This window comes from Diadema antillarum, unplaced genomic scaffold, assembly GCF_040938485.1.
Source record: "Diadema antillarum isolate AM-2024a unplaced genomic scaffold, OU_Dant_1.0 seq00001349_RagTag, whole genome shotgun sequence".
Lineage (NCBI taxonomy): Eukaryota > Metazoa > Echinodermata > Echinoidea > Diadematoida > Diadematidae > Diadema > Diadema antillarum.
The window spans coordinates 112825-132016 of record NW_027272114.1 but is presented as its reverse complement, the minus strand read 5'-3'; the positions used below and the strand labels follow the sequence as shown (position 1 = coordinate 132016).

The following is a 19192-nucleotide window of genomic DNA, read 5'->3' as shown; positions in this document are numbered from 1 at the left end:
AATATTTGGTGAATACTGCCAGTTGTTTGGGAAAATAAAATCTTCCCTATAATAAGGTTGTTTTCAGGGCAGCTTGAAGTTTCAAAACAAACTCTTTTCATCGACGAGCCCTGTTCTACTTTTAGTGTTGAAGTGCTGCAGTACGTCCTGGTAACAGCTTCATGTTCAACTACAGATGAGCCTGATGAGGCTGACTCTTCAACAAGAATGTAAGTTCCAACTTCAGAGGAGCATTTAATGTATCTCAAAAGAGGAAAAAGCAAGGATATGTACGTAGGCCTATACACCGATGGTAGAGCTGTCTCCTCTCGTTGGGCTTCTAATCTAACGTTGGAATTGTGTTCAGTCAGGGGCTTGGTGGGAGCTGCAACTACTCTCTCTCTGCCTGAGTTGATGAGTGGTGTCATAGCTCCTCAAGGTCTCCAAACGATACTCAATGGATCCCGAGATCCTTATCATACAGGTACTCCTGAAATATAAGAATGCATTGTAGGTCAAAGCTTTTTCTCGAGTCTCAACAAATTTCACTTTGGCACAGAGTTGACTATAACTGATGAAGATCTGATAGCAGTAGAAATACATGTAGTGGCATTCTTATGGAAGAAAACGAGAATAGGTTTATAATAAATGAACGGCGCAACTGGCATGTTGGAGCTTACGTTACATTACGTTACGTTGGAGTTTACGTACATCCAACCTAAGTCATGGAATCAGACCAATCTGCACACAAAATTTATTAGACATCTATGAACATGTACATCAAAGATTATCAAAAGCCCCCACATTGCCTGTATATTTGCCCAATGATTTAATTAAGACATAGATGCAATTAATTTCCCTGTAAAGGCCATTTTTTTTTTTTTTTGGGGGGGGGGGGGCTCATGACCATATCCTGAACAACTTTGGGTCCTTGCCCCCTAACTAAACAAGGATGATCAACTCCTAGTATGGTTGAATTCTGTCCACTATCTCTGGAGAAAAGTTGAAAATGTTCAAGTTTTTGCAAGCTAGATGAATAAGATACCATGTATGTCACTTAAGCTTTCTGCTAAAGAGGGCTAAAAAGTTGTAGATCACATAAACTTATGAGCATAAACTTACATATCCTTGTGCACCTTGTGTGGTGTCTCACAAAGTGGGGTACTGCATCGCAACTGCCTTGGCTTCAACGCGTCTTTTGCTCACTACTTGGGTATCTGAATTTAAAAAGGAAGCAAGAAGAATGTTAATCATATTCTACGAAGCAAATATATAACATCAAAAAATTGACCCTCATTTCAATCTTTTAAGGGGCTGAACTATTTTCATGTTTTTTTTTCTTGGCATTAATTTCTATTGCTATTCAGTACCGCTGTTTCAAGTACATTTATTCATGTGCTTCTTACACCAAATATCAGTTAATACAAATGAAAATTTCATGCAGATGGGTTAAGTGTGGATGTGCACAGTTAGTAGAAAAATACAAGATGTGATTATCCATCGAACTTTATGGCAAATCAATTTCCATTTTTTTTATTCATCATTATTATAATTATATCATAAGTATTAGGACTATTATCATTTACATGTGGCCCAATGGGGCTACCAAGAAAATAAGTCAGCGCGGAGTCTTGCAGGTACACTCTGTTTACATGTTTCATACAAGTATATCAGTCTTTATTTTGAAATCTATAACCATCACTTCATTTACAACGTTATACTTACCGGTCCCTTCATTTTTTTTTTTTTTTTTTTTTTTTTTTTGGGGGGGGGGGCACATTTTAGACTGTTATTCTCTATATTTGAGAAGACAAAAACAAAAGTGAACAGGCAAATTAGATGGTGCTATATTGCATGGAAATGTATAGTACAAGACATGACAATGGGAAACTGGTTTTCCAGACCAGTATTCAAACAATTGAACTTACGCTGTACAGTTTTCTGCTTCCATTATCAACAAGAAATATGCTACGATGATCTGGATAAGCAGGTGTCTCCTTGGAGCAGTCAGAACTCCTTCCATCAGCTATTGAAGTATCTCCTCCCCCTTGGAGTGATGTGTGTGTTGAATTCCTGGGCAAATAAGTAAAATTTAAAGGTTTTACAAATCATACAAATTATGGCATGAGGATAATAGGTCCCTCCAGTTTACATTATAAACTTGAAGTGCAAAATCATTTAATATACATATTTGCCATAAGCAACGTTCAGCTCTACTTACACAACTCAAGACTGACCATAACATGGTTTTCACTTCTGTCGATACAGCAAGTACACATTTTTCTTAAATACGAGTACTAACCTCTCAAGGCTTTCATTTTCAGAGAGAAGGACAGCTCCATAACTGCTCCATGAAGAATAATTAATACTTGAAAATCATTTCTTCAAACAAAACAAAACCAACAAAGCTTTCAGTCTCTTAATGTAGCCTCTTATGTAATTACTGAGACTCTAGAATGTAGAATAAATGTGAATCAATTTCAAACTAGTCTCCCTTCATTAATCATCGTGGAAAACAACAGAATAGCTTACAGCAGGGTTAGTGCAATGGAAGTCCATATCTCAGAGGCTCCTTCGCTGATGTTGGCCCGGTGTTTCCAGCATTCGTCAACCCTGCATTCAATGGCTAGTCGTTGGCCACATCTGTTACATGTACTTCTTCAATCTGGTGATCTGCACCCTCGTGGTGTGACAGAGACTGTACAGCTATCAATCTGTCTTCGTTCTCCAAATGATGACCCCTATACCGAGTTCCTTTAAATCACCATCACTCCCGAAGAACTGTCATGTTACGTCTTTTTATCTGGAGGAAAGCATGAAAACACAATGTTCAGAAATGGATTTAGAACTCATCTCCACAAGACAATATGCAGTTCCGTTTTGTCCACACAAATACTAAGTGTGCATCAATAGAAAAGCTAGAAATTACTTTTTAGCTACATCGATCAGCATATTTAGAAAGACCCAAAGATGATCTCTGCCAAATTTCAATGCCTAAGGTCACCTGTAACTTTCATAAAAAACAATGTTCAAATATAGTACCCGTTGTCGTCTGCTAAAAGGGGGATCGATCTCCATGATGTGTGAGCACGTTGATCTTCAGCTAGAAGTGTGATGTCACAGTGGACTAACACTTAACAGTGCATGCATCGTATTTCTTACTTAGATGATTGCTACACATGACGTGGGAGTCCAATAGCACTATGGTATTCTCCCAGCTGTGTGGATGCTCGAATGTGGTGGCAAATAAAAGTCCTTTTTACTACATAGGTCATCACAATTATATAAATCACCAAATTTCACCATTTTTTTTTTTTATTACCGTATCAATCGAGATCACCTTCTGGCAACACAGTGTCAGTGATTCGGCTGTCGACTCAATAGCAATGTAGAGTTTCTAGACGCTTCTAGTCTATTGCATTAACCCTATTTCAACTGGGCTATTGGAGACCAAGTTTTTACGGGGGGGTCAATTTGACCCCCCTTCAGATCTCGGCCGCCGATCGCGCAATCGCCGCAAATTTTGCCTGAAAATAGAGCCGGATGTCAACTACAAGATTACACGGTCATACAATAGAAAAAATGTTGATTTTATATTTTTGAATAAATTAATTATGCAAATTTATGCATGAAATTATATTTTTACATATAACTCCAACAAAAAGACCGAAGGATTGCTAAATTTTTGTGTCAGAGTTCCTCAAGACACATCAAACAATTTTCTTTTAAAAAAATAGCGCAGTCAAAATCAGTTTCTTTTGTTTTTTTATTGTTTTGTTAATTTTTCATGTATTTTACTGTTTTTTCGATCTTTTGTTTTTCATTGTTTGTTTTTTTTCCAAAACTTGTTGCAGGCACTTTTTCAAGCTTATCTACATTAGAATTGATTAATTTCAATGGTTAAAAGTTGAAATAATCTAATTTATATCAATTAAACAAAAAAACAACAACAAACAAACCACAATTTGCATAGGATTTGCACAGAAATCATGAATTTGAGCTGTTTTCAGGTTGACATGCATATGCAAAACATTGCGTAACTTCAAAACGGTGTACCCGGACATCGCAAATTTGGTCTCAAAATATGCGGGAGACTTCAATGAAAAAAAGTCATGAAATGACGCGGCAAAATCTTTGCGCGTTGCGGAATCGTGGCGTGAAATGTCGAGAAGGGGGTCAATTTGACCCCCCCCCCCAGTTAAAATAGGGTTAATTATAGCACAGCTTTATATACGTCGATCTCTAACCGTGGTCTAAACTCGACCAGACGTCTCCCTCTACATACTTTACAGTGATCATCTCTGTGTGCATGATGCTATGCTTGTAGTCCATGTAGAGTTCATACCACTGCACTGTAGACCTAACGTTAGGTCTATAATACCGCAATGAGAACCGGACCTAGGCCCTAGGATATAGCTTATCCTGGAAAACCGTTTAATGTAGGCCCTAGATGTTTAACAGTGGTCTAGGTTCTGCTTCTACTACGTTCTAGGGCTAAATCGTGATATCGGTCCCCTCTCATTCTGCGTGTGTGTCTCCACTAATGCGCAAAGTCTATGGAGGTTGAAAGAAGTCCCCAGCTATAGCGGTGAAGGGTGAGTGGGGACCTAACCGGAGTTCTAGACTACCTACTAATACTAGTTGGGCCTAACCCGTTAGTAATAGTAGGCCTATTTCGCGTTAATGCTGTTCTAGTTGGAATAGAATAAATGAGTAGGGCCTACAATTAACGCCAACGGTTGTGAGACTTGTTTAGACTAACGCCAACGCTTAGACTTTTACAGTTAGACTTAGAGTAAGCCCTACCTCGGTAGAACCCCAACTTACTGTAAGTACATGTAGACTAGACCGTGTCTAGTTCTATTAGTTTCTCTAAGATCTAACATTACACTGTTAGTAGTTAACGTTAGGCCTACGACTAACGTTCTGGAGAATTTAGACTCAGAGTTTAGTGTGTCCCAATATTTTCTGAAACGCGTAATGTTAACGTTAAACAATAAGTTAGAACTTTTAGAACTCTATTAGAAGACAGCTCTTGATGATCGATGTATCATGAGAGGCATTTTTTCAACTTCGCTCTATAGGTGCCTACAAAAGTACAAGTAGCCCCCTCACACAGTTACAATGTCAGATGTACAATGTCAATGACGGTTACATTCGTCACTCATTTTTGTTAATTTTGGAAATCATAACCTGGTCTAGACTCTATTTTGTTTGAAAAATGCGTTTCTAACGTTAAAAAGTTAAAGACTTTATAGTCCGCGAATAGGCCGAGCCCCATCCCAACATGCACAAAGACTCAAAGTATTACTGTAGTATTAGATTCCAACACCTAACAGTTGAGTTTCGGCCTCGGATTCTAGCTGTTAGGTGTTTATGGTAAGGTAACTGCGACCAGCCCCATAGCTAACTGTGTACACTAACGTTACAAGGAGCGTCCCTGGCCCGGGGTTATTCGTAAGGTAACTTAGATGGTCGTTTACGGAGAGGTAGTAGCCCATAATACTGGAAAAACTCAACAAGTTATAATTAGATCGATCTATGGTTTGCTTACCTTCAAAAATGTGAATAATATCTCCGCCCCACTCCATTTGAAGACAGAAATTTTCTCACGTCCATTACATCCAGGCTCTGATTCTCACGATTGCACAAGCACGTAAATCCTATGCATATAATACACGCACAGCACATCGTATACACACACATGCACACAGTACGTCCACGCACAGACGACAGACGCGTCGCTCAGGTAAACCTTCCCGCGCCCAAACCAGGGGAAATTGCGGCTGGTGATTGGCTTAAAGTAAACACATGACAGGGGAATTCTCAATTTCTATTGGCCTAACCAAATGCATTCAAATATGTATTCACTGGAATTCACCCTAGTTCTGCCAGCTTGACTTACTAGTTCACGGTAGTTCCTTCAGTTTTACTAACATGCGCTGTTTTCGGAAGATCAACGAGTTTATGATAGTTTCTCCACTTCGACTAGCTTTACACTAGTTCCTCCACTTTGACTAATTCTTGGCGTATACACTGCAAACTAGTACAGCATACAATTTTATGCTAGTCAGACTTGATTGACTAGCTTTGGGTTAGTAAACCATGGCCTGATTTAATCCAGCAGAGCATTACTAGCTGCATTGCCGCATTTTACTATCATCATGTTCGTATAGCAATTTTTACTAACCGTGCTCGACTAGTTTAATGCTAGTCAGGCCAGGAATTGACCCATTTAGGTTGTGTGTGATCGATATTTTCATTCATATCACAAAATGGGCCATCTCGGACAGTTATCCCCTATTTCTCTTGCTCAAAACTTCGTTATCAACATAAATCATTTATGTAATGACAGTTATAGCTATCTAAACCCGACCAATAGGGTAACAAAGGTTTTTTTACAAACACATATAACTCAATTACATAAAATATCAATATTTTCATTACATCATAAAATGGACCCTGTCGGGTGTTTTTTAACTATTTGGCGGGATAAAAATCTTGTTATCAACAGAAATCATTCATCAGATGACAGTTATAGCTATCTAACCCCGGCCATTAGGGGAATACAGATTTTTATACAAACACATATAACTCAATCACATAAAATACCAATATTTTCATTTATATCATAAAATGGACCCTTTCGGGTGTTTTTTAACTATTTGCCGGGATCAAACCTTAGTTATCAACAGAAATCATTTATCAAAGGACAATTATAGCCATGTAAACTCGGTCAATAGGGGAAGACAGGTTTTTCAACAAACAAATAAAGCTCAATTACATAAAATGTCGATATTTTCATTTATATCACTAAATGGGCCATCTCGGACAGTTATCCCCTATTTGCCGGCATAAAAATTTTGTTATCAACAGAAATCATTGATCTAATGACAGTTATAGCTGTTTAAACCCGGCCAATAGGGAAATACAGATTTTAATACAAACACATATAACTCAATTACATAAAATGTTAATATTTTCATTTATATCATAAAATGGACCCTTTCAGGTGGTTGTAAACTATTTGCCGGGATCAAACCTTCCTTATCAACAAAAATCATGTATCTAAGGACATTTATAGCTATGTAAACTCGCCCAATAATGGAAGGCAGGTTTTTCAACAAATAAATAAAGCTCAATTACATGAAATATCGATATTTTCATTTACATCACAAAATGGGCCATTTCGGACAATTATCCACTATTTGCCGGGATCAAAATTTTGTTATCAACAGATTAAATCATTGATCTAATGACAGTTATAGCTATCTAAACCCGGCCAATAGGGGAAGACAGGTTTTTCAACAAACAAATATAACCCAATTACATAAAATATCAATATTTTCATTTATATAATAAAATGGACACTTTCGGGTGGTTGTAAACTATTTGCCGGGATCAAAATTTCGTTATCAACAGAAATCATTTATCTAATGACAATTATCGCTATCTAAACCCGGCCAATAGGGGAATACAAATTTTTCTACAAATACATATAACTCAATTACATAAAATATCGATATTTTCATTCATCTCACAAAATGGGCCCTTTCGGACAGTTATCCCCTATTGGCGAGGCTCAAAAATTCTCTGTCAACAGATATCATTTGTCTTAAGACTGTTATACATATATAAACCCCGCAAATAGCGGAAGAGAGGTTTTTCAACAAACATATATAACTCAATTACATAAAATTTCGATATTTTCATTTATATCCCAAAATGAGCCATTTCGGACAGTTATCTCCTATTTGCCGGGATAAAAATTTTGTTATCAACAGAAATCATTTTTCTAAGGACAGTTATAGCTATCTAAACCCGGCCAATAGGGAAATATAGATTTTTATACAAACACATATAACTCTATTACATAAAATATCAATATTTTCCTTTATATCATAAAATGGACCCTTTCGGGTAATTGTAAACTATTTGCCGGGATCAAACCGTCCTTATCAACAGAAATCATTTATCTAAGGACAATTATAGCTATGTAAACTCGCCGAATTGGGGAAGACAGGTTTTTTGACAAACAAATAAAGCTCAATTACATAAAATATCGATATTTTCATTTACATCACAAAATGGGCCCTCAAGGACAGTTATCCCCTATTTGGCGGGATAAGAATCTTGTTATCAACAGAAATCATTCATCAGATGACAGCTATAGCTATCTAAACCCGGCCAATAGGGGAATACAGATTTTTATACAAACACATATAACTCAATCACATAAAATATCAATATTTTCATTTATATCATAAAATGGACCCTTTCGGGTGGTTTTTAACTATTTGCCGGGATCAAACCTTAGTTATCAACAGAAATCATTTATCTAAGGACAATTATAGCCATGTAAACTCGGTCAATAGGGGAAGACAGGTTTTTCAACAAACAAATAAAGCTCAATCACATAAAATATCGATATTTTCATTTACATCACAAAATGGGGCCTCTCGGACAGTTATCCCCTTTTTGCCGGTCTCAAATTTTTATTGCAAACAGAAATCTTTTATCTAAGGACAATTATAGCTATATAAACCCGGCATATAGGCGAAGATAGGTTTTTCAACAAACTCAATAACATAAAATATCGATATTTTCATTTATATCACAAAATGGGCCATCTCGGACAGTTATCCCCTATTTGCCGGGATCAAAATTTTGTTATCAACACAAATCATTTATCTAAGGACAATTATAGCTATGTAAACTCGGCCAATGGGGGAAGACAGGTTTTTCAACAAACAAATATAACTCAATAACATAAATTATCGATATTTTCATTTATATCACAAAATGGGCAATTTCGGGCAGCTATCCCTTATTGGACGGGTCCAAACCTTCGTTGTCAACAGGAACCATTTATCTAATAACAGTGATAGCTATCTAAACCCTGCCAATAGGGGAAGAAAGGTTTTTCTACAAACATATATAACTCAATTACATGAAATATCGATATTTTCATTCATATCACAAAATGGGCCTTCTCGGACAGTTATCCCCTATTTCTCTTGCTCAAAACTTCGTTATCAACATAAATCATTTATGTAATGACAGTTATAGCTATCTAAACCCGACCAATAGGGTAACAAAGGTTTTTTTACAAACACATATAACTCAATTACATAAAATATCAATATTTTCATTACATCATAAAATGGACCCTTTCGGGTGTTTTTTAACTATTTGGCGGGATAAAAATCTTGTTATCAACAGAAATCATTCATCAGATGACAGTTATAGCTATCTAAACCCGGCCAATAGGGGAATACAGATTTTTATACAAACACATATTACTCAATCACATAAAATACCAATATTTTCATTTATATCATAAAATGGACCCTTTCGGGTGTTTTTTAACTATTTGCCGGGATCAAACCTTAGTTATCAACAGAAATCATTTATCTAAGGACAATTATAGCCATGTAAACTCGGTCAATAGGGGAAGACAGGTTTTTCAACAAACAAATAAAGCTCAATTACATAAAATGTCGATATTTTCATTTATATCACTAAATGGCCCATCTCGGACAGTTATCCCCTATTTACCGGGATCAAAATTTTGTTATCAACAGATTAAATCATTGATCTAATGACAGTTATAGCTATCTAAACCCGGCCAATAGGGGAAGACAGGTTTTTCAACAAACAAATATAACCCAATTACATAAAATATCAATACTTTCATTTATATCTAAGGACAATTATAGCTATATAAACCCGGCATATAGGCGAAGATAGGTTTTTCAACAAACTCAATAACATAAAATATCGATATTTTCATTTATATCACAAAATGGGCCATCTCGGACAGTTATCCCCTATTTGCCGGGATCAAAATTTTGTTATCAACACAAATCATTTATCTAAGGACAATTATAGCTATGTAAACTCGGCCAATGGGGAAGACAGGTTTTTCAACAAACAAATATAACTCAATAACGTAAATTATCGATATTTTCATTTATATCACAAAATGGGCAATTTCGGGCAGCTATCCCTTATTGGACGGGTCCAAACCTTCGTTGTCAACAGGAACCATTTATCTAATAACAGTGATAGCTATCTAAACCCTGCCAATAGGGGAAGAAAGGTTTTTCTACAAACATATATAACTCAATTACATGAAATATCGATATTTTCATTCATATCACAAAATGGGCCTTCTCGGACAGTTATCCCCTATTTCTCTTGCTCAAAACTTCGTTATGAACATAAATCATTTATGTAATGACAGTTATAGCTATCTAAACCCTGCCAATAGGGTAACAAAGGTTTTTCTACAAACATATATAACTCAATTACATAAAATATCGATATTTTCATTTATATCACAAAATGGGCCATCTCGGACAGTTATCTCCTATTTGCCGGATTAAAATTTTGTTATCAACAGAAACCATTGATCTAATGACAGTTATAGCTGTTTAAACCCGGCCAATAGGGAAATACAGATTTTAATACAAACACATATAACTCAATTACATAAAATATTAATATTTTCATTTATATCATAAAATGGACCCTTTCGGGTGGTTGTAAACTATTTGCCGGGATCAAACCTTCCTTATCAACAAAAATCATGTATCTAAGGACATTTATAGCTATGTAAACTCGCCCAATAATGGAAGGCAGGTTTTTCAACAAATAAATAAAGCTCAATTACATGAAATATCGATATTTTCATTTACATCACAAAATGGGCCATTCCGGACAATTATCCCATATTTGCCGGGATCAAAATTTTGTTATCAACAGATTAAATCATTGATCTAATGACAGTTATAGCTATCTAAACCCGGCCAATAGGGGAAGACAGGTTTTTCAACAAACAAATATAACCCAATTACATAAAATATCAATATTTTCATTTATATAATAAAATGGACACTTTCGGGTGGTTGTAAACTATTTGCCGGGATCAAAATTTCGTTATCAACAGAAATCATTTATCTAATGACAATTATAGCTATCTAAACCCGGCCAATAGGGGAATACAAATTTTTCTACAAATACATATAACTCAATTACATAAAATATCGATATTTTCATTCATCTCACAAAATGGGCCCTTTCGGACAGTTATCCCCTATTGGCGAGGCTCAAAAATTCTCTGTCAACAGATATCATTTGTCTTAAGACTGTTATACATATATAAACCCCGCAAATAGCGGAAGAGAGGTTTTTCAACAAACATATATAACTCAATTACATAAAATTTCGATATTTTCATTTATATCCCAAAATGAGCCATTTCGGACAGTTATCTCCTATTTGCCGGGATAAAAATTTTGTTATCAACAGAAATCATTTTTCTAAGGACAGTTATAGCTATCTAAACCCGGCCAATAGGGAAATACAGATTTTTATACAAACACATATAACTCAATTACATAAAATATCAATATTTTCATTTATATCATAAAATGGACCCTTTCGGGTAATTGTTAACTATTTGCCGGGATCAAACCTTCCTTATCAACAGAAATCATTTATCTAAGGACAATTATAGCTATGTAAACTCGCCCAATTGGGGAAGACAGGTTTTTTGACAAACAAATAAAGCTCAATTACATAAAATATCGATATTTTCATTTACATCACAAAATGGGCCCTCAAGGACAGTTATCCCCTATTTGGCGGGATAAAAATCTTGTTATCAACAGAAATCATTCATCAGATGACAGTTATAGCTATCTAAACCCGGCCAATAGGGGGATACAGATTTTTATACAAACACATATAACTCAATCACATAAAATATCAATATTTTCATTTATATCATAAAATGGACCCTTTCGGGTGGTTTTTAACTATTTGCCGGGATCAAACCTTAGTTATCAACAGAAATCATTTATCTAAGGACAATTATAGCCATGTAAACTCGGTCAATAGGGGAAGACAGGTTTTTCAACAAACAAATAAAGCTCAATCACATAAAATATCGATATTTTCATTTACATCACAAAATGGGGCCTCTCGGACAGTTATCCCCTTTTTGCCGGTCTCAAATTTTTATTGCAAACAGAAATCTTTTATATAAGGACAATTACAGCTATATAAACCCGGCATATAGGCGAAGATAGGTTTTTCAACAAACTCAATAACATAAAATATCGATATTTTCATTTATATCACAAAATGGGCCATCTCGGACAGTTATCCCCTATTTGCCGGGATCAAAATTTTGTTATCAACACAAATCATTTATCTAAGGACAATTATAGCTATGTAAACTCGGCCAATGGGGGAAGACAGGTTTTTCAACAAACAAATATAACTCAATAACATAAATTATCGATATTTTCATTTATATCACAAAATGGGCAATTTCGGGCAGCTATCCCTTATTTACCGGGATCAAAATTTTGTTATCATTAGATTAAATCATTGATCTAATGACACTTATAGGTATCTAAACCCGGCCAATAGGGGAAGACAGGTTTTTCAACAAAGAAATATAACCCAATTACATAAAATATCAATACTTTCATTTATATAATAAAATGGACCCTTTCGGGTGGTTGTAAACTATTTGCCGGGATCAAAATTTCGTTATCAACAGAAATCATTTATCTAATGACAATTATAGCTATCTAAACCCGGCCAATAGGGGAATACAAATTTTTCTACAAATACATATAACTCAATTACATAAAATATCGATATTTTCATTCATCTCACAAAATGGGCCCTTTCGGACAGTTATCCCCTATTGGCGAGGCTCAAAAATTCTCTGTAAACAGATATCATTTGTCTTATGACTGTCACAAAATGGGCCTTCTCGGAAAGTTATCCCCTTTTTCCCGGGCTCAGAACTTCGTTATCAACATAAATCATTTATGTAATGACAGTTATAGCTATCCAAACCCGACCGATAGGGTAACAAAGGTTTTTTTTTACAAACACATATAACTCAATTACATAAAATATCGATATTTTCATTTATATCACAAAATGGGCCATCTCGGACAGTTATCCCCTATTTGCCGGGATTAAAATTTTCTTATCAAAAGAAATCATTCATCTAATGACAGTTATAGCTGTTTAAACCCGGCCAATAGGGAAATACAGATTTTAATACAAACACATATAACTCAATTACATAAAATATTAATATTTTCATTTATATCATAAAATGGACCCTTTCGGGTGGTTGTAAACTATTTGCCGGGATCAAACCTTCCTTATCAACAAAAATCATGTATCTAAGGACATTTATAGCTATGTAAACTCGCCCAATAATGGAAGGCAGGTTTTTCAACAAATAAATAAAGCTCAATTACATGAAATATCGATATTTTCATTTACATCACAAAATGGGCCATTTCGGACAATTATCCCCTATTTGCCGGGATCCGAATTTTGTTATCAACAGATTAAATCATTGATCTAATGACAGTTATAGCTATCTAAACCCGGCCAATAGGGGAAGACAGGTTTTTCAACAAACAAATATAACCCAATTACATAAAATATCAATATTTTCATTTATATAATAAAATGGACACTTACGGGTGGTTGTAAACTATTTGCCGGGATCAAAATTTCGTTATCAACAGAAATCATTTATCTAATGACAATTATAGCTATCTAAACCCGGCCAATAGGGGAATACAAATTTTTCTACAAATACATATAACTCAATTACATAAAATATCGATATTTTCATTCATCTCACAAAATGGGCCCTTTCGGACAGTTATCCCCTATTGGCGAGGCTCAAAAATTCTCTGTCAACAGATATCATTTGTCTTAAGACTGTTATACATATATAAACCCCGCAAATAGCGGAAGAGAGGTTTTTCAACAAACATATATAACTCAATTACATAAAATTTCGATATTTTCATTTATATCCCAAAATGAGCCATTTCGGACAGTTATCTCCTATTTGCCGGGATAAAAATTTTATCAACAGAAATCAATTTTCTAAGGACAGTTATAGCTATCTAAACCCGGCCAATAGGGAAATACAGATTTTTATACAAACACATATAACTCAATTACATAAAATATCAATATTTTCATTTATATCATAAAATGGACCATTTCGGGTAATTGTAAACTATTTGCCGGGATCAAACCTTCCTTATCAACAGAAATCATTTATCTAAGGACAATTATAGCTATGTAAACTCGCCCAAATGGGGAAGACAGGTTTTTTGACAAACAAATAAAGCTCAATTACATAAAATATCGATATTTTCATTTACATCACAAAATGGGCCCTCAAGGACAGTTATCCCCTATTTGGCGGGATAAAAATCTTGTTATCAACAGAAATCATTCATCAGATGACAGTTATAGCTATCTAAACCCGGCCAATAGGGGAATACAGATTTTTATACAAACACATATAACTCAATCACATAAAATATCAATATTTTCATTTATATCATAAAATGGACCCTTTCAGGTGGTTTTTAACTATTTGCCGGGATCAAACCTTAGTTATCAACAGAAATCATTTATCTAAGGACAATTATAGCCGTGAAAACTCGGTCAATAGGGGAAGACAGGTTTTTCAACAAACAAATAAAGCTCAATTACATAAAATATCGATATTTTCATTTACATCACAAAATGGGCCCTCAAGGACAGTTATCCCCTATTTGGCGGGATAAAAATCTTGTTATCAACAGAAATCATTCATCAGATGACAGTTATAGCTATCTAAACCCGGCCAATAGGGGAATACAGATTTTTATACAAACACATATAACTCAATCACATAAAATATCAGTATTTTCATTTGTATCATAAAATGGACCCTTTCGGGTGGTTTTTAACTATTTGCCGGGATCAAACCTCAGTTATCAACAGAAATCATTTATCTAAGGACAATTATAGCCATGTAAACTCGGTCAATAGGGGAAGACAGGTTTTTCAACAAACAAATAAAGCTCAATCACATAAAATATCGATATTTTCATTTACATCACAAAATGGGGCCTCTCGGACAGTTATCCCCTTTTTGCCGGTCTCAAATTTTTATTGCAAACAGAAATCTTTTATCTCAGGACAATTATAGCTATATAAACCCGGCATATAGGCGAAGATAGGTTTTTCAACAAACTCAATAACATAAAATATCGATATTTTCATTTATATCACAAAATGGGCCATCTCGGACAGTTATCCCCTATTTGCCGGGATCAAAATTTTGTTATCAACACAAATCATTTATCTAAGGACAATTATAGCTATGTAAACTCGGCCAATGGGGGAAGACAGGTTTTTCAACAAACAAATATAACTCAATAACATAAATTATCGATATTTTCATTTATATCACAAAATGGGCAATTTCGGGCAGCTATCCCTTATTGGACGGGTCCAAACCTTCGTTGTCAACAGGAACCATTTATCTAATAACAGTGATAGCTATTTAAACCCTGCCAATAGGGGAAGAAAGGTTTTTCTACAAACATATATAACTCAATTACATGAAATATCGATATTTTCATTCATATCACAAAATGGGCCTTCTCGGACAGTTATCCCCTATTTCTCTTGCTCAAAACTTCGTTATCAACATAAATCATTTATGTAATGACAGTTATAGCTATCTAAACCCGACCAATAGGGTAACAAAGGTTTTTTTACAAACACATAAAACTCAATTACATAAAATATCAATATTTTCATTACATCATAAAATGGACCCTTTCGGGTGTTTTTTAACTATTTGGCGGGATAAAAATCTTGTTATCAACAGATATCATTCATCAGATGACAGTTATAGCTATCTAAACCCGGCCAATAGGGGAATACAGATTTTTATACAAACACATATAACTCAATCACATAAAATACCAATATTTTCATTTATATCATAAAATGGACCCTTTCGGGTGTTTTTTAACTATTTGCCGGGATCAAACCTTAGTTATCAACAGAAATCATTCATCTAAGGACAATTATAGCCATGTAAACTCGGTCAATAGGGGAAGACAGGTTTTTCAACAAACAAATAAAGCTCAATTACATAAAATGTCGATATTTTCATTTATATGACTAAATGGCCCATCTCGGACAGTTATCCCCTATTTCTCTTGCTCAAAACTTCGTTATCACTATAAATCATTTATGTAATGACAGTTATAGCTATCTAAACCCGACCAATAGGGTAACAAAGGTTTTTTTACAAACACATATAACTCAATTACATAAAATATCAATATTTTCATTACATCATAAAATGGACCCTTTCGGGTGTTTTTTAACTATTTGGCGGGATAAAAATCTTGTTATCAACAGAAATCATTCATCAGATGACAGTTATAGCTATCTAAACCCGGCCAATAGGGGAATACAGATTTTTATACAAACACATATAACTCAATCACATAAAATACCAATATTTTCATTTATATCATAAAATGGACCCTTTCGGGTGTTTTTTAACTATTTGCCGGGATCAAACCTTAGTTATCAACAGAAATCATTTATCTAAGGACAATTATAGCCATGTAAACTCGGTCAATAGGGGAAGACAGGTTTTTCAACAAACAAATAAAGCTCAATTACATAAAATGTCGATATTTTCATTTATATCACTAAATGGGCCATCTCGGACAGTTATCCCCTATTTGCCGGGATTAAAATTTTGTTATCAACAGAAATCATTGATCTAATGACAGTTATAGCTGTTTAAACCCGGCCAATAGGGAAATACAGATTTTAATACAAACACATATAACTCAATTACATAAAATGTTAATATTTTCATTTATATCATAAAATGGACCCTTTCGGGTGGTTGTAAACTATTTGCCGGGATCAAACCTTCCTTATCAACAAAAATCATGTATCTAAGGCCATTTATAGCTATGTAAACTCGCCCAATAATGGAAGGCAGGTTTTTCAACAAATAAATAAAGCTCAATTACATGAAATATCGATATTTTCATTTACATCACAAAATGGGCCATTTCGGACAATTATCCCCTATTTGCCGGGATCAAAATTTTGTTATCAACAGATTAAATCATTGATCTAATGACAGTTATAGCTATCTAAACCCGGCCAATAGGGGAAGACAGGTTTTTCAACAAACAAATATAACCCAATTACATAAAATATCAATATTTTCATTTATATAATAAAATGGACACTTTCGGGTGGTTGTAAACTATTTGCCGGGATCAAAATTTCGTTATCAACAGAAATCATTTATCTAATGACAATTATAGCTATCTAAACCCGGCCAATAGGGGAATACAAATTTTTCTACAAATACATATAACTCAATTACATAAAATATCGATATTTTCATTCATATCACAAAATGGGCCCTTTCGGACAGTTATCCCTTTTTGGCGAGGCTCAAAAATTCTCTGTCAACAGATATCATTTGTCTTAAGACTGTTATACATATATAAACCCCGCAAATAGCGGAAGAGAGGTTTTTCAACAAACATATATAACTCAATTACATAAAATTTCGATATTTTCATTTATATCCCAAAATGAGCCATTTCGGACAGTTATCTCCTATTTGCCGGGATAAAAATTTTGTTATCAACAGAAATCATTTTTCTAAGGACAGTTATAGCTATCTAAACCCGGCCAATAGGGAAATACAGATTTTTATACAAACACATATAACTCAATTACATAAAATATCAATATTTTCATTTATATCATAAAATGGACCCTTTCGGGTAATTGTAAACTATTTGCCGGGATCAAACCTTCCTTATCAACAGAAATCATTTATCTAAGGACAATTATAGCTATGTAAACTCGCCCAATTGGGGAAGACAGGTTTTTTGACAAACAAATAAAGCTCAATTACATAAAATATCGATATTTTCATTTACATCACAAAATGGGCCCTCAAGGACAGTTATCCCCTATTTGGCGGGATAAAAATCTTGTTATCAACAGAAATCATTCATCAGATGACAGTTATAGCTATCTAAACCCGGCCAATAGGGGAATACAGATTTTTATACAAACACATATAACTCAATCACATAAAATATCAATATTTTCATTTATATCATAAAATGGACCCTTTCAGGTGGTTTTTAACTATTTGCCGGGATCAAACCTTAGTTATCAACAGAAATCATTTATCTAAGGACAATTATAGCCCTGAAAACTCGGTCAATAGGGGAAGACAGGTTTTTCAACAAACAAATAAAGCTCAATTACATAAAATATCGATATTTTCATTTACATCACAAAATGGGCCCTCAAGGACAGTTATCCCCTATTTGGCGGGATAAAAATCTTGTTATCAACAGAAATCATTCATCAGATGACAGTTATAGCTATCTAAACCCGGCCAATAGGGGAATACAGATTTTTATACAAACACATATAACTCAATCACATAAAATATCAGTATTTTCATTTGTATCATAAAATGGACCCTTTCGGGTGGTTTTTAACTATTTGCCGGGATCAAACCTCAGTTATCAACAGAAATCATTTATCTAAGGACAATTATAGCCATGTAAACTCGGTCAATAGGGGAAGACAGGTTTTTCAACAAACAAATAAAGCTCAATCACATAAAATATCGATATTTTCATTTACATCACAAAATGGGGCCTCTCGGACAGTTATCCCCTTTTTGCCGGTCTCAAATTTTTATTGCAAACAGAAATCTTTTATCTCAGGACAATTATAGCTATATAAACCCGGCATATAGGCGAAGATAGGTTTTTCAACAAACTCAATAACATAAAATATCGATATTTTCATTTATATCACAAAATGGGCCATCTCGGACAGTTATCCCCTATTTGCCGGGATCAAAATTTTGTTATCAACACAAATCATTTATCTAAGGACAATTATAGCTATGTAAACTCGGCCAATGGGGGAAGACAGGTTTTTCAACAAACAAATATAACTCAATAACATAAATTATCGATATTTTCATTTATATCACAAAATGGGCAATTTCGGGCAGCTATCCCTTATTGGACGGGTCCAAACCTTCGTTGTCAACAGGAACCATTTATCTAATAACAGTGATAGCTATTTAAACCCTGCCAATAGGGGAAGAAAGGTTTTTCTACAAACATATATAACTCAATTACATGAAATATCGATATTTTCATTCATATCACAAAATGGGCCTTCTCGGACAGTTATCCCCTATTTCTCTTGCTCAAAACTTCGTTATCAACATAAATCATTTATGTAATGACAGTTATAGCTATCTAAACCCGACCAATAGGGT

At 34.6% G+C, this 19192-nt stretch overlaps 1 long non-coding RNA gene across 2 annotated transcripts; it reads right to left on the bottom strand.

Moving 5' to 3' along the window:
- Positions 1-1127: 1127 nt before the first annotated feature.
- Positions 1128-5651, bottom strand: LOC139708571 (uncharacterized). Of its 2 annotated transcripts, XR_011709372.1 has the most exons (4): positions 5534-5651; positions 2512-2782; positions 1908-2052; positions 1128-1196 (listed from the first exon to the last, which is right to left on the bottom strand). It is a non-coding gene; the product is annotated as an uncharacterized lncRNA (long non-coding RNA). The 2 variants fall into 2 exon arrangements; XR_011709371.1 differs by lacking the exon at positions 5534-5651 and having other exon boundaries at positions 2512-3131.
- Between the last annotated feature and the right edge of the window lie 13541 nt (positions 5652-19192).